This window comes from Sminthopsis crassicaudata, chromosome 6, assembly GCF_048593235.1.
Source record: "Sminthopsis crassicaudata isolate SCR6 chromosome 6, ASM4859323v1, whole genome shotgun sequence".
Lineage (NCBI taxonomy): Eukaryota > Metazoa > Chordata > Mammalia > Dasyuromorphia > Dasyuridae > Sminthopsis > Sminthopsis crassicaudata.
The window spans coordinates 48,587,377-48,612,132 of NC_133622.1; the positions used below are offsets into that span (position 1 = coordinate 48,587,377).

The following is a 24,756-nucleotide window of genomic DNA, read 5'->3' on the forward strand; positions in this document are numbered from 1 at the left end:
ATTTGAAAATGTTTTACCTCGATAATATACTTTTGTGCCTTACATCAATAAAGCTTTACCAAAGTATCAAGGAATTTTGGAGTCTAGAGAATTTGGCTGTTTCTATTTATTTTCCTTTTTAAAAAATCCTTAGAGGCACAAATTTTTGACCTCTTTTCTTGCTGGAATATTTTATATTCCACCTGAATGTCTTTTATTTTCTCCATTTAAATGTATCCTCAGTATTTGGCACTGGGTCTGGCATGTAATACCTGGTTTAAGAAATATTTATTAACTGATTGAATATTTCTACCATTGGGAAATCTTATTCTATACCAGAGCCCATTCCACTTTAATTCTCTCACTTAGTTCATGTGCCATTAATATTTGCTTATTAGAAAGTTCAGTCTTTGCACTTTTCTCCCATTTTTGCTGAAGTCTTATCTTTAGTTATAGAACACTATGCAATGTAGAACTTAGCTGAAGTACTATTTAATTTTGTAACATTTTTATTTTTTGAAAGTATTATAAGAAATGTTCTTCAAAAAAAGTGAGAAACAAATTGAAAAATGTAGTTGGCCAAATAAAATAATTTGTAAAAACTATCCCTTAATAGCAGCGCTAAAATTTTCAATGTCAGGAATCACTCTGAGAGTTTAGGAAAGTCTATGAATCCTTTCTTAGAATAAGGTAAATGTACAAATTAAAAAAAAAAACATACAAAGGAAAGCATTTATATTTATATATAATTATCAAAACATAAAAAAAAAACAAGTTTATGGGCCCACTTTAAGAATTCCTGCTACATAACAACACAAAAGTCTACTATCTTACTCCCTAAAAATACTTAAGATTGCTATCATTTTTCTTACTAAAGTTGAGTCGAGTCTAACTAAAGTTAAATAAGTTTTAGGATCTTCAAATATTTGTCAGGTCAGTTTCTAGACCCTGCTTGCTCTTCTCAGAATGTGTTTAGTTTCTTCTCACACTGTAAGGATAGAACGATGGATGCTTTGTCAGAAGACTTGGAAAAGTTAAGTGAACTATCTAATATTCTCATAAGTTATTTTCTCTCTATGTCTCACGTTAATTAATTGTGAAATACTTGGGCCCTGAAACTAGGGATCTCACTAGAATATAATGTACAGGATTATCCCATCCTTTGTATCTAGCTCATTTCTCTGAATGTACTCTAAGGTTTTAGCTTTTTTTTTTTTCATCAATTTGTGGACAATTTATAAGAAGTGATACAGTTACTTATTGAGATTGTTGTTAGAGGTAAGTTTAAGAAATTCTTAGAACAGCTAATGGCAGAGAGTGACATGTGAATACCACTGGACCTAAAGAAAGAGCATTGTTGGTACAATACTTGGAGAGAATAATGTGGAAATTCCCAAACATATGGCAGCTCTGGATAGAAGAATTATATAGTCAATTAGTGGGAATCCTGAACATAGCAGAAAGTCAAAAAGTTCTTACATAAAGTCTTCAAGGTGGAGGATTCTGAGAAGATGGCAGAGTATGATGGTAAATTTCAATTTCTCCTGATTGCCCCACAAATAGAACAAATTTGCACCTCAGGGCCAACTCAGACTTAAAAAAAATTAAGAAGACTTGGGGCAGAACGAGGCCCTGCAGTTATAACCAGAAAACATCAAAAGAAAGACTTCAGGCTGGGTATTAACCTAGTGAAGTGCAAACACCTCCAGGCTAATTCCACAGAATCACCAAGTGGGGAGCCCCAGGATGATCTGGGTGTGGCTGGATCCTCAACAGAAGCCACAGTGATTTTCATTTCTTGGACTGTTAGTAGAGTCTGAGTCTGAGATGGGGAGACTGAGAGGCTGCAGGGCAGGGAAGCTGCTGGCTGTGGACATTTGCAGGAGGGTGAAGTTCTTAGTTGGGACTCTTCGTCATAGGGGAAAGCTGAAAGGAAGTTTGAGGTGCCATCCCCCACCCCAGGATTAGAGAAGTTTACACTAAATCCTCTTACTTAAAAAAAAAAAGAATCAGCAAAGAAGAAAGAACCCCACTATAGAAACCTACTATGGGAACAGACAAGACAGTGGTTCATCTTCAGAAGAAGACACTGAAGTAAAAGCAAAGTTTCTACTTCAAAGGGTAACATGAACTGGTTCCCTGTCCACAGAGAATCTATAGAAAAAACTCAAAAAAAATTTAAAAATCAAAAGAGAGACACTGAGGAAAAAATGAAAGAAATTAAAAATTATTCAAGAAAAAACAAGAAGATTATAAAAAATTTGTTAACCAACTTGAAAAGGAGGTACAGTCTCAAAGATGAAAAGAACTCTTTGAAAATTATAATTGGGCAAGAGGGAGACAGTAAAGCTATGAGAAACCAAGAAAAAACAACAAAAAAAAGGATGATAAAGAATGAGAAAATAAAACACAATGTGAATTTTTTTAAATGACAGCTCTAGAGAACAGAGCAAGAAGAAAAAATTAAGAATAATTGGACTGCCTAAAAGTTGTGACCAAAAAAAGGACCTTGACACAATACTGCAGGAAATAATAATAATAAAAAAATGTCCTAGAGAGATGAACTGCAGGGGAAAGTAGGAATAGAAAACAAACAAACAAACTACCAATCGCCACCTCAGAGTAATCCTTTGTGGAAAACACACAGGAACATTAACATTATTGGCATTTAGAGAAATTTTCCAAGAAACAAACAAAAAAAAAATAACAATTCAAGTATGCTGTAGCTACAATTAAAATGTTACAGGACTTATTAGTAGCCACAAAAAAGACTGCAGGTCTTGGAATCTTAATTACCAACAGTCAAAAGAACTAGGCCTGTGGCCAAAAATAAACAATGAATGACACAAAATGGACATTCAGTGAATTTGCAGATTTTCAGAACTTTCTATCAACCAAATTGGAACTTATCAGAAAAAAAAATTAACCTTTAAGAGCCCAATACCAAAGGAACATGGCCTGGAAAAATTGTTTATGTTTTTGATAAAGAGGAAATGAATACCTTATGTTTAAGATTGCCATCAACAATATGGCAGCCCACAAGAAAGATTGGAGCAGAGTTAAAGAAAAATAGTAATTTTACAAATAGATGCAGAGGACAGATAGAAAAAAGGGACATTAAAGGAGGGAGGAGAGTTTGCTTAAAGTTCTGAAAATCTGCTCACATTGGGAATGGGTTAAATAGATAATACTAGATAGATAGATAGATAAGAAGAATGGGAAGCAAAGAATGTAGAAAGAAGACAAGGGAAAGATTTATGGGAGGTTAAGTAATAACAAGGCAAGTTAAGAGCAGAATTAAAACAAAGTCAACAGGGACAGGGAAGATTCATATGTATGTATGTGGGGGAGGATGAGGTGTATTTTGTGTCTATGTACGTCTATGTATATATCTATAAATATAAAAATAAATATATCCTTTCTTAAATATAGCTTGCTTGAAGGTAGGGGGGATGAAAGGGGAAACAAGAATAAAGTAATAAAAAGTGTGCAGCAGAGAACAAAAAATAAAGTGGATATTCATGAATATAATTTATTCTACTAATATTTATACTTTTTTGATTTTGTAATTTGTTGTTAGGTATTTTGAATCCTCCTTGATATTCTTCTGGGCATATGGCAATATTTTATTTTCTTTTGTTTCATTTTGTTTTGTATTCCTGTTGTTTTTATTTTTTTCTTATTCTGTTTTTTATTAAATAAAACTAATTATTTTTTTTAAATGTTCTAGTTGGAGAAGGAAGGTTTGTGAGGTCCTTGACTGGGGAAATGGAAGAAAGTTATGTAGAAGTTCTAAGTCTATTTTTTTTTATTAAGTTCATGGCACACGATAGCAGAAATGAATCCATTAGACTCTATGCATCCCAGAGATAGAAGTGGCTCACCAAATTATAATGGGGCTACCCTATTAGCAAACCTTATAGGAATTCAGTCACCTGATAGTCTTATTAGGCTAGATACCAATATCTATGCACAGGGAGAAAGGGATTTCAATAGCATATTTGAGAAGTTTACCACACTGATACAAGTATATTTATATTCCTTTTGAGATGACAATCTTAAAGGTATCCATCCACTTAACAATCTAGATATCCATTAATTCCAGCCAATGATAAGTGTCCTCATAACAACTTAACAAAATAATGTTGTAGCAAAAGAAAATTGCCTGTGCAAAAATAATAATTATTATTATACTTTTCAGTAAACTATTTATAATAGAAATGATTGATACATAGCTTTACAAAATACCACAATGATCTTTCCTAATTTCATTCTTCCTATATGATAGAGTTGTTTTTTTTCTTAAAAAATAATGTTGGAGTCTATGTCCTATTTTTTTAGCCTTTCACTCATGAATATTGCTCCTACTAGATCTTCTTCATCTCTCTGTATAATGTCTCTTTTACTTTGTTGCAGACTGTTCACTGTTCCTGAATTTGCGGTTTCTTCTGTACAGTCTGCTGAACCACCCTCAGCTGACAGGTAATTTGACTGTGAATAATTCCTTCTTACTGAGAAGATCAAACAAATCTCAGAAAGAGCATTGGCCTGGAAGTTGGAAAAAACTGGATTCTATTCTTATAATTGCTTCTGTTTTTGTGATCTTTATGAATTACTTATTTTACATGAGGCTCAATTCCCTTATCTGAATGTAAAAGCTGGGGGACAGATGATCTCTAAGGTCCTTTGTAGTTCTGTGATGCCATGAGAGTGAGGAAAATATTGATTCTAATGATAAATATCTTTACTTCTACCTACTCAAACTCAGCATATGTAAGATTGAATAAATCATCTTTTTTTAAGTCAAAACTTATCTTTCCTCTTAACTTCCTTAGTTTTTGTTAATAGAATTATTACTTTCCTCTTTGACTCCCTCTTTTCAAAGACCCACAAGTTGTCAGTTGTCATTGTGTTCTCATTATTGCCTGTGAAATACTGCTTTAGTCATCACTAGAGTCACTTAAACTCATGTTCTTTTTTGCCTGGACAATGCATAAGACAATTCATAAGAAATTTACCTGTCATCATTCTCTCTGCACTCTAATTTATCTTATATATAACTGTAAGGAAAATTATTTTAATCACTTCACTCTCCTTTTCAAAAGCTTAAAATAGAAACTATTTAGGATGACATTGAAGGTCCCCTCTATATCTGACTCTAATATTTCTTAATATGAAAACTTAAGAAAAAATTAGTTTTCTTCTTTCTCCCTTTTCTTCCTTGGGTACTAAGACAGTTCTGTATATAGTTCTGTATATAGTAATCAAATTAGATGTGATCTTCAACCTTGCTATTGGTGTCATTTATTCTTGATATATCATTGTCTACAAGATCTGGTAGCTTGAGGGGACACTATTTAGAATATCAAACAGAAGCATTTATTATTTGAACAATACCACCATAATTTCTGGCAGTACCATAGTCTTGAGGTTATTCCCATTAATGGCTCATTTTCTCCATTCCCCAGGGCATTATCTTCATTTAGTATAAATGCATAACAAATTATTTGTCTTGTGTTATAGAATTTTAGAATTCTCAGTGAACTGACTTTTCTTTGTTTGTTTGTTTTGGTTTGGTTTTGGTTCCAGGAACCTTAATACTTATGTATTCTTCATCAATGTTTCAAATAACATATAATATTATAAAAGTATGACATGTTAGATCTGTGGAAAATCAAATACCTCCACATTTCATGGAGTTATAGTTCAATGAAAAGAGGAGCTACTATGAAGTTATTGATTTGGGTTAATAAGTTCATTCTTCAAAAAGTTGAAGCCACTGTAAAAAAAGAGTTACAGTGTTAGAGAAGGCAGCAAAGGGACTCAATGGATAGAATGCTGGACTTGGAGTCAGTAAGACCTGAGTTCAAATATAGTTCCAGACACTTACTACATGTGTGATTCTTGTCACCTCATTTAACTTGTTTGCCTTAATCCATTGGTGAAGGAAATGGCAAATAATTCCAGTTTTCTTTGCCCAGAAAATTAGCTGGACAGCATCAGAATGCTATGTCCACAGGATCACAGAGTCAGACATCACTCAACAACAACAACAACATCAGCAATACAAACATCAGAAGAATGATATTTGAAATACTCAGAAGTTCAGAGGAGACAAAAGTTTAAAAATGGAGCCGGTAATAAAAAGGCAGGTGTTAGACACAAATTTGACCAAAAAGTCACTAATCAAAATGAACTATACATTCTACAAAAAGGGAAAAAATGGTATAAAGGATGCCTGCTGCTCTAAAACCCAGGACTGGCCTATAGCATATAGATTATATATTTATATAAAATAGACAAAGTGAAGGGGGAGATGGGAACAAGGAAAGATGTTATTGCTTTCTTATCAGTATTTGAATGAAAGTTATGTGAAAGCAAAATTAGATGTTCTTTTTGGTACCAGAGGGCTGAATCAGAAAAAAAATGGATGAAAGTTGTACAGAGGCAATTTAAGCTTGTTAAGAAAATAAAATATTTTAACTATTATAACTGTTAAAAATCGAATCAATGATTACAAAAGTGGGGGATTTCCCTCAGTGGATGCCTTCAAAAAGTTTGGATGACATTATTAGCTATATCATAAATTTGGGGATTTTTTTGTAAGGGTGAATAGTGAAGACCACCAATATCCTTTTCAACTCAAATTCTATGAATCTATGATTCTGTTTGCCATAATAATAACAATAATATTATTGTACATTATATTGAGAAATATTTGAAAGGGAATGTTAGTACAGGAAGAATGGAAAGTTCTTAAAGAAATAAGAAACCATTATACAAATATATTCACAATAGTTCTTTTTGAGATGATAATGAACTGGAAATTGATGGGTGTCCCATCAAATAGAGGATGGCTGAACAAGTTGTATTATGTAGTTGTAATAAAATACTATTGTGCTTTAAGAAATAAAAACAGGTGATTTTAGGGGCTAAAACACCTAGAATGACTTAGCTATTCCCAACAATACAAGGATCCAAGATAATCCTAAAGTACTCATTATGAAAAGTGTTATTTACTCCCAGAGAGAGAACTAATTTGGTCAGAATGTAAATTGAAACATGTTATTTTTCACATTCTTTTTTTTTTCTCCCTTTTTTGGTGCATGTTTTGTTTTCCACTCTTAAGGCCTACAGCCTACATCTTAAAAGTGTGAAGGGATAGGTCAATTCTCCAAGGGCCCCACAGCTGTAAATATTACACACTTGAAGGAATTGCAAATTAGCCTTTACTGACTCAGATGTTGCTTGTGAATTGGGAATGAAATAAATCAGAGGCAAGAGGGAAGAGGAGAGAAGTCAGAGAATGCAATTGCCTCTCAGACTCCATGTATCATTATCATCTTCTCACATGAAGGGATCTATTCTGTTGATCAGAATTAGATCCCCAGCAGCCACTAGCAGGTTGCTCCCATAATATCCAGCAATTGTCACTGGTGGCTCCTGTAACATTCCACAGAATGACTAATATGGAACTATGTTCTGCACGATTGAACATTTATAACCTATATCAAACTGCTTACTTTCCCAGGATTAAGGGAAAGGAGTGATAGAAGAAGATAATTTGGAACTCATAGAGAGAGAGAGAGAGAGAGAGAGAGAGAGAGAGAGAGAGAGAGAGAGAGAGAGAGAGAGAGAGAGGATGTTTATATATGTTACTATTATTTTATTTGTAGAAGATAAATTAAATGTATTACCATTGACAGTATTTTTTGTCACATGTATTCAATCATAAGTTATATAATTTTGTGTCTATGAACTTTAAAAATATACACAGATTTTTATAGTTCAGTCATTTTAGTCATATCTGATTTTGTGTCATTATTTGAGGTTCTCTTGAAAGAGATAATGAAGTGGTTTGTCATTCATTCCACAGAGCTTTGAGGTCAGATTTGAATGCAGATCCTCCTGACCCCAGATCCATGCCCTATCCACTGTTTCACCTAGCTGCCCATATAGACAGATAATATACGTACACAGAAATAGATAATTACATTTCAATACAAGTAGTTTGTCATTCTTTATGATAGCAATAGAAACATAATTCTGAAAAGACACTCATAGAGTTTTAGTATAAATACCTTTTGTTGTCATTCTTTGTAATAATTCAAAACATTATTTTGAGAGGAGATTCAAAGAATTTGCTAGAAAAAGACCAGACCACAAATTACATACACGCATACATGCATGAAGGCACACCCACATTGTACAGTTAAGATGCACATATGTATGAATTTTAGAAAATTTGATTTTGTTTTTAAGAAGTTTGTAAGATGTCCTTATATGAAAATGAAAGCAGTTGCATTTAACAGTAATGAACAAGTTAAATCTCAATCTTTCTTTTCTTCTGAAATGTCTGTTGCTTGGGCAGACATAGCCACCTTCTTTTTTTTTCACATTAGTACCCAGACTCTCAGGATTTAATTATTGAAGTTATTGCCAGGCATTATATGTGCTCTATTAAACAGAATATAGCAGTTTTTTGAAATGAAGGACATATTCTTCACAAATTGTCATCTTCTAGTAGATGAGACACAAAAAGAATGTTGAAACTTTGAAACAAGAAAAGTAAGTACCATCTTTAAGAGTCTCTTTTTTTCTTGGCTTTGTTCAATACTTCCTTTGCTGAAATTATTTTCAGTAGATTTGTTGACTTAACCTGTAGAAAGCAATTAATGAGAGTGAGAGCTCTGGAATATAAAGATGCTTTGGAAATTTGAATCAAAGCCTAGGTAATAAAGGATATTTTCCCTAATATTATATTAACATGACAAAAAAATAAGTAAGCCCACACAGATGTGCATTTCCAATTGCTTCTTTATCTGTTTACTTGCAAATTTAAGATTTATTTGTTTTATGTGAGAAAATTTTACCTTTCACAAAATTGTCATGAGTTGTGAAATGCAGAATTACAGAATTAATTAAAACCAAATAGAAAAAACAGTAGCATAAGAAGCTTTATTCAACACAACCTTATAATGTTAATTTTAGAAAATAGCTAATTTTAAGGAATAGTATCAGTATTGATCTACTATCCTAAACAGAATAGATTTCATAGATATTATTTCTGTACAGATTATATTTTCTCTCTTAAATTATATTTAGATGGAATCAATGAACCATCTCTAAAATGGATGGGGGGACAATAAACTCCTCTCTCTTTAGGGCAATAGGGGAATTATAGGAAGATACTTAAATAAAATAAAATTATAATCTTTTATGATATTATACCTAATATTCTATATTAAGTTAATATCAGAGTGACAGTATAGTGATGAATTATCTATCCACAACCAAAAACTTTAGAAAAATCACTTTATCAATCTCAGGTATTTTCTACTATATTACCTTGGTAAAATAAATTTTACTGTTTTTTAGAATTAGAAAGCTACTTTGCCCCATTCCTTCTTTTCCCTATCCTCTAGAAAGAAAATAAATAAATAAATAAAAGGAATGAAAGACAGACAGAATGACTTTTTGAAATTCTTTCTCCCTCTTATTTTACCAATGCAAACAATGACCAGGGAAAACAAGAACATGGCAACCCCAGGTGACAAATTTAAAGATAAGACAAATCACAAGAGTAATATATAAAGAATTTTCAATCCCTCTAATTTTGTCCACCTTCATTTTAAATTTCCTTCACAGTACATTATTTCAAAGTCCGATTCTTTTTGTACAGCAAAACAACTGTTTGAACATGTATACATATATTGTATTTAATTTATATTTTAAAATATTGAACATATATTGGTCAATCTGCCATCTGAGGGAAGGAGGGAAAAAATTAGAACAAAAGGTTTGGCAATTGTCAATGTTGTAAAATTACCCATGCATATATCTGGTAAATAAAAACTATTAAAATAAAAAAAAAAGAGTAATACATAATCAAGATTCAGGCACAGAGAAACTGTCATGTATCACATTTACATCAAAGAGATCCCAGATTAATTTGAATGTGTATCTATTCATAGCATGTAGTAAAGCTTCTTAATTTGTGGGTTCTGACCCCATATCAGGTCATGTACTAAATGCTAAATTATTATTTATTATTAACAAATGTTAGATTTGTTTACCTATTTTATATATTGATATACCTAGAGTCATGTAAAATTTTTTCAGGTATAAAGGAGTCACAATTGGAAAAGTTTGGGAAGCCCTGGCATTCAGGAGGCAGTTAATAAATGGTGGTTGAATGAATGAATTATGGAATCCAATCATAATTTATTAGGGATTTATTATGGGTCAGACTATGATAAATAATGAGGATAAAGATAAAGATGAAGTCTCTTCTGACCTTAAGAAGCACAAAAAGGATATATTCTTTCAGAAAGAACAACATGAACATAGGCAAGTTTTGCATATTTATGCATGCACATATGTCGGTGCATGTATGTGTATGTATTGTATGTTTATTGGTGACATATATGTGTGTGCATGAGTTTATATTCATACACACATAAATACACATAAATAGATTAGAGGGGCACTAGGAACTGAAAAACTAGTGGATAGATATAGAACTTTTGTCACTTAATGTTAATTGAGCTTTTCTTTGAGAAAAACATGGTGGAGTGAATTCTATGGAACTACCTGTACAAAACCATGAAGACAAATGATAAGAATGTCACACAGAAGGAATAGTAACTAGTTCCATTTTGTAGAATTCAGAAACAGATTTAAAGGCTAATAAATCTGCATAAGTAGACTGCATCAGATTGCAAAAGGCATTAAAAAATAAATTAAGTTATTTTGTAGCAGGAAAAGGGAGATTTTAGAAACTAGAACAAGAGAAGAACTTTGGGTTTATGAATTTGATATCTAAGAGGATAATGAAAGGAGTGAAGAGATATTGATGAAACTCAGACCATCAGTCTTACAGTGCCCTGATTTACCACAAATGTATCCAAAGTAAGCAAAGAATGTTTTAATATTATTCTATAACATTTCTCATTTTGCTTTTGGGATTTCCACCAAATTCTCATTGGCTCTCATTTTTTGAATGTAACATGAAGTAGATACACATTTAATGTTGGAGACATAAATAAAATCTTTACAAACTATATAATCATAATAAAATACATTTTCAAGATCTAGTTGATGCTATTTTCTTCTTAAAATTACCTTTATTTCAAAATATATTGAATGTATTTATATTTACTTATTTGTTTAAATTCTATGTCTCTTTCTTTTCACCCTTAGAATGTGAGGTTCTTTTAAAAAGGTAAGGCTTTTGTCTGTATATCACCCACATTTAGAATATAGAAAACCATTAATAAATATTGAATTAAATATTTTGTAATTGCTTTAATCTTTTTCAAACTTTTTTCTTTTTAAAATTTATTCTTTTTATTAAAGCTTTTTATTTTCAAAACACATCTATGAATAATTTTCAACATTCACCTTACAAAACCTTGTGTTCCAATTTTTTTCCCTTCCTTCCCCCCATCCCTTCCCCTAGATGGCAAGTAATCCAATATATATTAAATATGAGCAATTCTATATAATTATCGTGTTGCACAAGAAAAATCAGATAAAAAGGGGGGATGAGAAAGAAAACAAACAGCAAACAAAAGACAAGAAAAAGAGTGAAAATACTATGTTAGGATCCACATTTGATCCCCACAGTCCTCACTCTGAATGCAGATGATTCTCTTCATCACAAGATCATTGGAACTGGCCTGAATCATCTTGTTGAAAAGAGTCATGCCCATCATAATTGATTGTCATATAATCTTGTCATTGTTGTGTATAATGATCTCCTCATCAATTCAAGTAAGTCTCTCCAGGCCTCTCTAAAATCATCCTGCTGATTATTTTTTATAGAACAAGAATATTCCATAACATTTATACACTATAACTTATTCAACTATTCCTCAACTGATAAGCATCTGCTCAATTTCCAGTTTCTTGTCTCTACAAAAAGGACTGCTACATATATTTTTGCATATGTGACTCCTTTTCCTTCCTTTAGAATCACTTTGGGATACAAGCCCAGTAGAAACACTGCTGGATCAAAGAATATGCACAATTTTATAGCCCTTTGGACATAGTTTCAAATTTCTCTCTAGAAAGTTGAATCAGTTCACAACTCCAATAACAAAGTATTAATGTCCCAGTTTTCCCACATCCCTCCAACATTCCTCATCTCTTTTCCTATCATTTTAGCCTATCTGAGAGGTGTGCAGTGATATCTCTCACTATCTTAATTATCTTAATTTTCATTTCTCTGATCATTAGTGATTTAGAACACCTTTTCATATAACAAGAAATGTTTTTTTCAATTTCTTTTCTGAAAACCATCTGTTCATTTCCATTGACCATTTATCAATTGAAGAAGGGGTTGAATTCTTACAAATTTGACTCAGTTCTCTATATATTTTAAAAATGAGGCCTTTGTCAGAAGCCTTGAATGTAATTTTTTCCCAGTTTATTATTTCCCTTCTAATTTTGTTTGTAAATTTTTTTAATTTAATATAATAAAAATTATCCATTTTGCATTCCATAATGCACTCTTGTTATATTTTGGCCAGAAATTCCTTTCTTCTTTACATATTTTTGAAGTAGATTATTCTTTATTCTTCTAATTTGTTTATAATATCACTCTTTATGTCTAAATCATAACCCCATTTTGACCTTCTCTTGATATAGGATGTCAGGTGTGGGTCAATGCCTTGTTTGCCCTACTAATTTCCAATGTTATCAGTAGTTTTTGTCAAATAGTGAATTCTTACCCCAAAAGCTGGGATCTTTGGATTTGTCAAACACTACTAAATTTCTATGGTCATTGACTATTGTATCTTGTGAACATAGCCTATTCTACTGATCAATTACTCTGTTTCTAAACCAGTACTAAAAGATTTTGAAGGCCACTGCTATATAATACAGTTTTAGGTGTGGTACAGCTAGGCTACTTTCATTTACTTTTTTTTTTCTTTAATTCCCTTAAGATTCTTAACCTCTTGTTCTTCCAGATGAACTTTGTTCTTGTTTTTTATAGCTCTATAAATAAATTTCTTGGGAGTTTGATTGATATGGTACTGAATAAGTAGATTAATATAGGTAGTATTGTCATATTTTATTATATTATTTTGCTCTACCCATGATCACTTAGTATTGTTCCAGTTGATTAAATGTGATTTTATTTGTGTGTAAAGTTGATTGTAATTGTGATCATATAGCTCCTGATTTTGCCTTGGCAGAAAGACTCCCAAATATTTTATATTATCTACGGTTATTTTAAATGAAATTTCTCTTTGTATCTCTTTGTTGCTCGACTTTATTGATAATATATAAAAATACTGATTATTTATGTGAATTTATTTTGTACCCTGCAACTTTTACTAAAATTGTGAATTGTTTATAGTAGTTTTTTAATTGATTTTCCAGAATTTTCTACATATGCTATCATATCATGTCCAAAAAGTGATAATTTGATTTCCTCATTAACTATTCTAATTCCTTTAAACTCTTTTTCTTCTCATATTGCCAAAGCTAACGTTTCTAATACAATATTTAATAGTAATGATGATAATGGGCAAACTTGTTTCACCCCTGACCTTATTGGGAATTTCTAGATTATGCCCATTCCATATGATGCTTGCTGATGGTTTTAACTAGATACTACTAATCATTTTAAGGTAAACTCCATTTATTCCTGTATTATTGTGTTTTTAATAGAAATATGGATATGAAACTGCTTTAATCTTAACATTATTTCATTTTTTAAATTGATTTAACAACCTAGCTATGGGGAAGCTTAAATAGGATCTAAGTATATCAAGATTGCATGTTCTTTTCTTTATTTGCCCAAAAAACTTCAGGTTATAATTATATCTTTTGCCACTGTCAAGAATCCCTAGTTTAGGTCTAGGATCAGAAAGAAACTTCTTTGATCATCTTTAGGGAGAAGTTCAGTCCTAACTGCAGTTCCAATTTGGTCATTTTCTTGGCTATTTTCACAAAAAGATATCAAGAATAATTAATAATATCCAATAGAAATCACATGAATTATTTTATTATAATATATCAAAACCCAGATTTTTTGGGGGGGAAATTCAAGATTTCAGCTTGAATCAAAGAAAGAAGAGAACTTCAAAGAAGTCTCCTCCCAGCTCTCTCTGACAGTAGTACACCAAGGAAGTCAAAGGACATAAATGGAGTCTAGAACTTTATTATTTTTTTTTCTTTTGTTTTGTTTAGTAAAGTTTAGGTCCAATAACTAAAAAAGCCAGGTCTCCTCTTAATATATGTTCAAACAAATCTCTAAATGAAGTGTGCAACACAAGGCGCTCTATCAGGAAATACCAACCCAGGCTTTCAAATAAGTACACTAAATATTTACACATTGATAGCCATTATGAATAGTGTTTCCAGATCCTGCTTGTTTCACTATATCAATTCTTCTTTCTTTCTTTGCTAAATTTATCTAAATTAAACATTATTTAAATTTTCTAAAGTTGTTATAACTCTATTCTCAATTTTTTACCAGCAATACAAGTGCAAATAATTTTAGAATGATAATATTTGCAAAAGGAAATTTATTGTGTATACATTTTGAAATCATTCACTTACTATTATGCTTTGCTTTAATTGGTTTAAATTAAAATTTCCAAACCAAGGAAATTCTAATGATACAATTTCCCAAATATTTCTTAGTCATTCCTATGCACAGAATGCTAACAGGCACAGTAGCCTACTGAATGGATGTGAAGACTTTATTCAAAAGAAATGAGTTAAAAATCCTAATTTAGATATTTGATAGCTTTGTGACTGTGGGCAAAGCATTAATCTTTCTAATCTTTAGGCAATTATATAAAATCAATGTATTGAATTATACTTGAGTTGCATCTTTATTAATGGAGATATATATATATATATATATATGTATATATATATTTATATATATATATGTATATTTTATTCACACACATTTATAGAGGATAGATAGAATGATAGATATTTATATGTACATATTTTAATCACACTTATATACTAATATAGAAAGGGATGTGCATGTAGTCAGGTAGCTTAATGTCTATTAGCTATTTTTGTGTTTACATTTGTATCCGTATTTCATACAGGTGTATACATATAGAAACATATATGTGTATATATGAAATATACATATTATATATATATGCACATATATGTATATGTATATATATATATATATATATATATATATATACAAGGATACATATAGATATCTGCATACTTACATACTTACATCTGTATTTAATTTCCTAAAGCAGTCTTTGATTATATGATCATACAAATCATCATCTAAAAGGATCTAATGTCCTAAAATTTTCACTTCAAGTTTTCTTAGTGTTCACAGCTGGACCCAAAAAATTACTGCATATGGGAATAAGCTTCTTCTTTCAGGATATTTTCCTTATGTAATGAGCAAGCTATTCATATCACTTAATCCAAAGAAGAGATTTGGCCAGCTTCTAATTTCGATTTGTGCTCATCTGAACTTCAAGAAACCTTACTTTATCCTTTTTACTTAGTAAAAAATCATTAACTAAATTGCCCTCTTAGGGCATTGCATAAAACTTCTTTTTTCCTTTTTATTTTTTTTCCATTCTGTTAACTGACATTCCTTTTTGAATGCCAGTCATTAGCTAATTTTTTCAGTCTATTTAAATCCTCTTTAAGATTCTTAACTTCCTCTTTGATATCAACAACACCTGCTATATTTGTACAATTTGCAAATCTTGAGATTGTAGCACTTCCTTTCTTCAGAGTCCTTTGCATTGACAATAAGCAAGTCAAACCCAAAATCTGAACATTGAATAGCTCTGCTTGTTTCATTAATTTAAGGAGATGGAATTATATCTAAAATGATATTCCTAAGGATTCCATCATTTTGATTGATTGCATATTTGTTAGCTTTAATTCTTATACCTTATATCAGTTTTATTCTTTATGCTCTAATTCTTGTTAAATTCATTATGCTTGTTTAATTGTTGTCAACTTATACTAGCAAAAATTTAAGAATATGTATTTGATATAAGGCTATATTTACACTATCATGCTATTTATGGTGAAAACATAAACCTGAACTCTCAAGAGTTATTTTTCATATCTGAATCCTATTTTCTAGTTACTGAAATTTAAGCTTATGCTGTTTTATGTTTAAAAACTGAATCTTACATCACTTAAAAAAGAAACAAAGAAATCCATTCTTGACAAATTTTACCATCAATATGAATCTTTAACATCTCTATCACTTCATTAAAACTAGACAATCTCTAATATAACAAATCAAATATTGATTTGTTGTCAATGACTTAATGACTGTCAAAGTTCAAAATCTTAAACTAAAAGTTCAATATCAGGCTCTTTCAAGCAACTCAGAGCAGACCCCAGGATGTTCCTGCATATCAAAACCTCTTACACTCATCCTTTGTTGGAATGGTTTGCTCACTCTTTTGCCTACCTAGTAAAGTCTGAATTCTTCTATGTGGTATCCAAAGCTCTCCACAAATGTGTTACACTTTATTTTATAACTTTATAACAGATTATATTTTCAAGGCATTTTTGCTCTGTTCAATGGTCAAATGATCAAATAGTCAAATTGATCAATTATCCATATCCAGATTTCTGACTTCACTCATTATCTCCTCTGTTTCAAATGCCACACTCCCTTTCTTGTCTTCACTTTTGAATTTCTGTCTTTTAAAGTTCAACTCAAAAATAATTTTTTCCAATAAACTTTCAATGACATCAGAGTTTATGATAATGTTCTACCTTATGCCTCCTAAAAGTTTTGTTTTTATAACTTTCTAAAAACAATTTTTAGGATATGATCCATTATTAAAGTGCAAGATCCCTGTGGACATGAATCATATTTTATCTAAATGTAGTATGTTCTTTATTAATAAGTACAATGCCCCACACAAGGCAGATGTTTAATAAATATGTATTGTTTGTGCTACAAAATGTGGACAAGAATAATGCTGAGAAAAAATCTTTCCAAGAAAATAAGATGTATCATGCTATATATGAGAAAACCATGTTTCTACCAGATTCTACCTGCAGTTATGACAAGAGCTATGTCCTCTAAGCTGTTTCAGAACATCCTTTCTTTCTTTTCCTCTACAAGTTATGATCAACAGTAGATTGACTTGGAAGAAGACATATAGAGCCAAGATAGTGGAGACAAAGCAGGGACTCAATCATGCTCTCCCCAATTCTCCTTCAAATATCATTAAACTTATGTTTGAAAATGAATTCTAGGGCAACAGAACCCACAAAAGGACAGGGTGAAAAATTTTTACAATCTATGACAACGTAGGAAGGTTTAATCTACTGGGGTGAGAGTGGAGCTCATTCTAGCTCAGGCAATGACCCAGCAAGACTGCAGTATGTCTTAATTGTGGCTGAGTTATCAGAAGAGAGTTCCACAGACATTAAAGTAGACAGACAATTCACCAGAAGAAGATTATAGTGGTTCCTTTGCTAGCACCAGATTGAGGATTCTGTTGCATTGCCTATATCCAGATACAAGTTGCACTCCTAAATCACAGCCCCTGGACAAGGAAACAGTGAAAATTTGTAACCTCAGGGGAGTGAAGATGATAGTCATAATTCCAGATCAGAAAAGAATGTTTGTTGTGACTCAGAGATCTGAGCACTGACCTGTAGAATAATAAACACACATCTTGTTAAATCATACCACTTTGGAAGAACTGGAAACTTACAGGTCCTCAGAACTCACTCTGAAAACATATGAATGAAAAAACCTTAAGCTTGAATTAACACCTCTTTCCCCGAAAAGCAAAGTCCAACTTTAATATAGAGTGAAAAGTAAAGAAATAGGCTTGAAAAGGAGCAAAAAACAGTAACAAAAAGAATCTTATATAAGTTACTATGAGTACATGCTAAAAGCACAGAGAAAAATATGAACACAAAGTTTTGCAAGGGTGAATGTTAAAAACAATCTTTGTATTTTCTTGAAAGAAAAAACGTCAAACTTCTCTACAACATATGTAATAGGCCTTACATTAAAAACAATGTCCTGGGACCCAAAAAGATTTTAAAAATCAAGTAAGAAATATGGAAGGGAATAATATCGAAATAAATTATCTCATAAAAGCAGGCACAAAAGACTTTTCAACATGGAGAGGCAGATGAGGAAGCTGGGAGGAAAACATTTACCTTAGTCTCATCAAATTTATCTCAAAGAAAAAATAATATACAATCTCAATTGGATATAAAAAACTTTCTTACACTACAAAAAATAGGAGGAGGGAAGAAGTTGATAAAAGAAATGGAAGACTGGGGGAAGTCCTTGTCAGAAGCAAAACTCTTCTGAGGACAGACATCAAAGAAGAGAGTAGTAATAGTAGTAGTGGTGTTGGTAACAGTAGTATTAATATAAATGGGGGAATTAGGATGGAAGGAAATACAAATTAAATGATCAAAATTGTGACAAAAATGTTTATTTACTAAGTCAGATTATAAGCAAATATGAATAGGGAGTTTTCAGTTGAAGTAAAGATAACTATAATCATATGAAAAATGTTCTAAATTACTATTGCTTAGAGGGATGTATATTAAAACACCTTTGAGGTTCATTCCCACTTTGAATAGTTTGGAAAACATGATAGAGAAGAAAAATGATAAATGTTGGAGGGGATGTGAGGAAATAGATATGGTAACACAGTTTTGGTGAAGTTGAGAGAGCCTTGTGACATGGGGACCACTTCATATCACCCTTTGGGCCTTAGTTGGAGACAATGCACTTTTAGTGACTTCAGGGTTTGAAATTTGTTCTTCTCTTTCACAATAAAGGCTATCTATGATCAGATTTCTTTTTGCTTTTTTGCTCATTTTGTTTTAAAGTTGATGTCTGCTTTTAGGGCACGGGGGAGATTGCCCAAGCTTCCTCTACAAACAGCAACAGCTGTGCTAAATCTGTGCTGATTCACTCCTGGTGCTGGATAGGTGTGGCCAGGTCCCATGTAATTCTGGTGTTTCAGAGATTCACTATTTACCATTTTGTTTTGTGTTTGTATTGGATGTTTTATAACTTCTCTACAGATCTACTGGCTTGCAACCAGGGCACAGTAGTCAATACTTCTGTATATTCCTCCCCCTAGATTATCCAGTGTGCACCCCACCCCAACCCTCCCCACACCTATCTACACAGCCTACACTGGTGTCTGTGCTGGGCCTGCTTGTGCTTGGCCCATCTCCCTCTGTGCCAGATTGAAACATAACTTTTGTGGAGATCATTGAAATTATCTTCTGCTGGCTATTTGTTACACTCCCAATATTTGTTCCATTCGGTCATTCCAACACCAGCTCAGAGGCTGGATTTGGTGTTAATTTGAAGCTTATGTAGAGACCTCGGAAAATTCAAAGGGTGTCTCATCTCCACCCTCTTGCCTCCACCCCATTTTCTTTCTCATAATTTTTTTCTTTAATATAATTTTTCATTAACTTTACATTTTAGCTTCTTTACTTATTTTGTTAAAAATTTATTTTCTAAATAAACTGTCATCTCCTTTTCTTTTTATTAATCATATGCTTTGATTTCCATATTTTATAGTAACTTATTCTATTATCTTTTAGGTTCTATTTTCCCCTAATACTTTATTAAGTTTTACAAACATAGTACATATATATATTATATATATATATTATACATATATATATATATATATATGTATATATACTAATAAGAAGGATTGATGCATCCCTGACTAATGTCATTATTTTTAATCTAGTAATATTTCAGTTCTTATGTATTTGTTCCCATTGATCACTTTTTTTTTTTTGATGATTTAGATGAAGGTATAGATAGAATAATTACCATGGCAAAAACGAAAAAGAAGTGGAAATTCAAAATGAGCTGTGGTCGAAAATAGATCATGAAAAGGGAATTTTTAGTAGCTATATTAAGGGAAAAGGAGTATTAAAAATACTGAGGATCAAGTAAGTCTGAGAAGTGGTACAAATGACATAGAGGAGAAAAGATTTCTGATTTATGTAACAAAAATAATTAACTTTATGCTTAAAATGATATAGGGGAAGGGTTGAAGTGATGTCTCCTTACAGTGCTTGGTATATAACATGCTTTTAAAATATTATATGAAAGATGATTGTCTTGATGATGAAAAAACACATGGGTCAAATTTTGGGTCCTTTACAATCTGTTAATATTCTGACATTATTCTTCCAAAGGAAGATAAAAAAGATATTAAAGGAACTTAGAATAATGTTATATTTGGATAAGCATTATTAAGCACAAAGAGGAGAAAACTTGAGAGGCATAAGATTTATATATTAAATAGCTGAGGGACATTTGTCAGGAAAATAGTTTAAGCTTGATTTATTCGATCAAGAGTAAAAAAATAGTTACAAAAAGAAGATACAAAAATGCAAATTTATATTAAACATGTATGTATATATATATATACACATATATATATATATATATACATATATATTTATATTATGTATATGTAGGAATTTGTGCGCACACACACACACACACACACACACACACACACATATATATATATATATATATATATATATATATATATATATATATATATATATATATATATATATAATTAGGGCTCTTAAAATACATTTGTATTCCTCAAGAAAGAGTACATTTTCTATTGTTTTTACCTATAGGAGTGTGAAGGCTGATGAAAGAGGTATTTTAAGTAAGTATATTAAATATTAGACTCCTTCAGTGTTTATACTTTCAGCATACAGTGTTTATACTGTGAATTTTAGTGCAATTGCTTTCCCTATGGCACATATTCCTCCCTTTTTTAAAATGAGGGACTTTACTAAAATATCTAGTCTAACTACATGATCTAGAAAGTCTATATTTTAAATATATCATGAGAATTTCACAAAATCTTTATTTTTAAGCATTTCCCCCTCAGGAAAATCATCCATGGACATTCATTTAATAGATTGATACTTTAAAAGACAACAAAAATCTGAAACAAATTAATAGCTATGAATTACTTTTCAATGTTTAATTTCAAGCCAGCTATCCAATTTTTTTTATTATTGTCATACTGAGAGTTAGTGTGGTAAAACAGAGGCCTGGATTATGAAAATCAAAGTTCAGTCTTACTTTTTACTGCCCAGCAAACTCTGTGAAACATGGTTATAGAAGACAACATTGGTCAAGGTCTTTCCTTGCATGAGTAAAATAACAGTTCTTGACCAAAAGCCACATGATATATTGGCTAGAGAGAGCCTCAGTCTTTAAGACCTAAGTACAAGCTCTTCTTTTTATACAAATCAGCTGTATTACCCTGAAAAAATTACCCAATCTTCTGTTCTATAAAAATTTCTCTCTAAGATTTAAAATTGTGAAGAAAACCAGTTCCAATTGTTCAGTAATGAAGAGAGCCATCTACACCCAGAGAGAGGACCGTGTGAACTGAGTGTGGTTCACAACATAGCAGCTTCATTTTTTTGTTGTTGTTTGCTTTCATTTTATTTTCTTTCTCATTTTTTCCTTTTTATTTTCTTATGTATCATGACAATTGTATAGATAGATAGATAGATAGATAGATAGATAGATAGATAGATAGATAGATAGATAGATAGATAGATGTATATATTGGAATTTACATGTATATGAACCATGGTTAACATATATTGGACTACTTGCTTTCTAGGGGAGGGCATGGAGGAAGGGGAGGGGAATTGGAACACAGAGTTTTGCACGGGTAAATGTTGAAGAATTGTCCATGGATATTTCTTTTTATTTAAAAATAAAAAAAAATATGAAGAAGATTCCATACAGAAGTAGTGCAGGGGGCTTTCTTATTTTTGAGTTCTATAGCTTAGTAAAATTGCAAGTTTATTCTTCATCCAGAATAAAGCAGATGCATGGAAAATGGCAGCTTTAATTTAAAAACTATCTCTTTCCCAGTGTTTCTTGGTATATGCCCAATATTTATTAAGCATTTCCTTGGTTAGTTCACCAATAAAAGTGATGGTAGTTAAAAACTAGCTATGTTAGCGATTATAGCAGTGGAATTTTATCTCTGGTAAGCTAATGTTTAGCAGTATTTGGAGACAAAATCAGGTAAAGGAAATTGACATTCTGAATGTGTCTTTATTGTGAAAAAAAATCAATATATTTAAATGTAAGAGCTGGAATTAAATGGGAAAAAAATGTAAACTCCTTGTCTGATACAACTGAAACCCAGTGATAAAATTACTTTATGACCATGCAACTGAAATCTAATATCTCGTTTTTCATCATTTAAGAAACTTCTTATTTTTAGCTTGAGTTTAAACACTGAAGTGTTTGAAGAAAATATTCCCTAACAATCAATAATCTTCCATCTTCATTTACTGTAATTGTTAAGTACACAAACAGATGCTTCAGGGAAGGATGTATATTGACTATGTATTTTGAGTTTATATACAGAGAACAGTCTATTATGCTTGTAAAAGGAACATCTAGTCAAGGCACATGTTTGGGATTTCCCCCTATGGTGAAATAACCAATGGTAAGAAATTGCCATGAATTGAAAGACAAAATTCCCAGTTTTGCCTGGGGTTGGTCTTTCTTCATACCCTCACCACACTTCTCACTGTTCTCATCAATTCAGCTGCCATTTACTAGCATCTACTGTGTGCTTATAACTCCTACAATATTCCAAATAAATTGAAATGATCACATTAAGGCCTGCATAAAGATGTAACCCACTGACACTAGAGTCATCTCATTATACTTCAGACAACTCTAATTGTTAACAGGCTTTTCCTTGCATGAACTTTATTTTACCTTTTAGTCATTACTCCCAATTCTGCCGTCTGTGTCTAAAAACAAGCAAATCACTCCCCTGACGTGAAAATCCTTCAGATACTTGGGAACTGCCAGAATGTATGCTTTTTTGAGAAAAGGAACTTTTTTTTTTCTTGGAAATTCAGAGCATGATAAATGTTAAATCTTCGATACATATCAATATATAAATAGATAGGTAGGTAGGTAGATGGATAGATAGATAACTATATAGATATAGAAATATTGATCTATCAATTGATTAAGTACACCCCAAGTCTACCATTCTTCTAACTATGTTTCCCCAGTTCCTTTGATCTTAGTCTTAATTGTCTGACTGTTGTGATTATCATAAAGATTTTATCATACACATACATAAATGTGTCCCTTAAAACTGAATTCAATATTCTAGATGGTATGTGTCCAAGTCAAAGTACTGTTGTGCCATCTTATTCTGATCAGAATTTCTTGTTTTACATAGTTTTTCAGGCCTGGGTTAAGTCCATATCCAGCAGCATGCTATGGCAAATAAAATTTAATTAACTGATGAGGTGTTTGGTTCACATATGAATAAGTGATTACTGGAGCCTACAATATCTCTAAGATCTAATGGTCACAAAGACATTGCATTAGAGTAGAAAGTTTCAAGCTGCTTAATTGGAATGATTTGACTTGAGTGAAAGCTGTATTAGTGTATTAGCCAAATGGAAGTTCTTGAGGAAAATATTTCTAAAATACCGTTGTTGACTTTCTACTCTTCTTAGCCCCGTCTCTATCATAGGTTCTTAACCTTTACTCCACAGTTTCACAGTTTTCAAGAGATCCAGGAAATTTAATTGAAAAAAATATATATATATAATTTTCCTTTTACTAAGTGAATTTTGACATTTCTTTCAATTATTAAAAATAAACATTAATCTGAGATGTTAATTACTTTCTACAGATTGTCAAAAGTTATCCCTATACCAAAAGGGTAGCCCTTCATGCTACCTGGCTTATTCATCCTTATTTCTAGCCCAGACCAATTTGATGGATATGATCAGATATCAAGCCATTAACATTCTACTTCTGAGTTTATTTGCTTCTCTAATCAATGTGAAGACTCAAACACAGTTTTTTTTCTTTTAATAAAGAGACTTTAAAGATCATCTAGTTCACTCTCTCTGTATGTGTATTTGTATCTCTCTGTCTCTGTCTTTTCTCTATCTTTGTCTCTCTCTTCTCTATCTCTCTGTTTCTGTCTCTCTTTGTCTCTCGTCTCTCTCTTTGTCTCTTTCATCTCTCTTTTTCTCAATAAATCAGGAAACTGAGTCCCAAAATTTGTCTGAGTAATTAATTACATAGGGAAGTCAGGCCAGAATTTTAACCAAGTACATCAAAATTTAAATTCAGAGTTTTTTTTTCCACTAATCCAAATTGCTAACTACCATCCAAAAGACTTCAGAAACATTCCTATTTATCTTCTTCCATTGTTGTTCATCTTTTCTTTTTTTTTTAAAGAAAAGATGATGTCTTGACATAGAGGTGAATTGGATTTAAAGTTGTACAAAATCATCAGCTTCTTTATCTCTTCCAAGATCATTGACCTACAAGGGCAGACAAAAGTCAAAGCAAGTAGAGATGATCCTTAATGCTACCTTTTCATCTGTGAGAACAAATGTTTCTCAGCAGCCCTTTACTCCAGGGAAGTGTTCACATCCTTTGGGTAAATATTCCCCCTAAATCAGGTACAGATTTGAAGCCTGTTGGCTACTCTCAATTTGGTTTAGCCAGTCCTTGGAGATGATTTTATATGTATCTATTATGCATACAATGGTTTATTGGAGCCATAGGTGAGATTTGAGAGATGTGAACATTACAGGTGAATTGAGTTGCCCTAAAAAGGGATAGGCAAGCTCTCACAATCTAGTTCTCCCTGAATACCCCATATTCTTTTTACCTTAAATCAATCTCCAAGCCTTAACACTAGCCCTACCCTTTCCTATAAA

The 24,756-nt window shown here is 31.7% G+C and overlaps 1 long non-coding RNA gene across 1 annotated transcript in view; it reads left to right on the forward strand.

Annotated features, from left to right (window-relative positions):
- LOC141546148 (uncharacterized) overlaps positions 1–24,756 on the forward strand; it is a 147,059-nt gene that overhangs the window by 60,563 nt on the left and 61,740 nt on the right. The window contains exon 2 of the long non-coding RNA XR_012483251.1: positions 4,396–4,461. This is a non-coding gene — a long non-coding RNA (uncharacterized LOC141546148). The remainder of the gene's footprint in view (positions 1–4,395; positions 4,462–24,756) is intronic.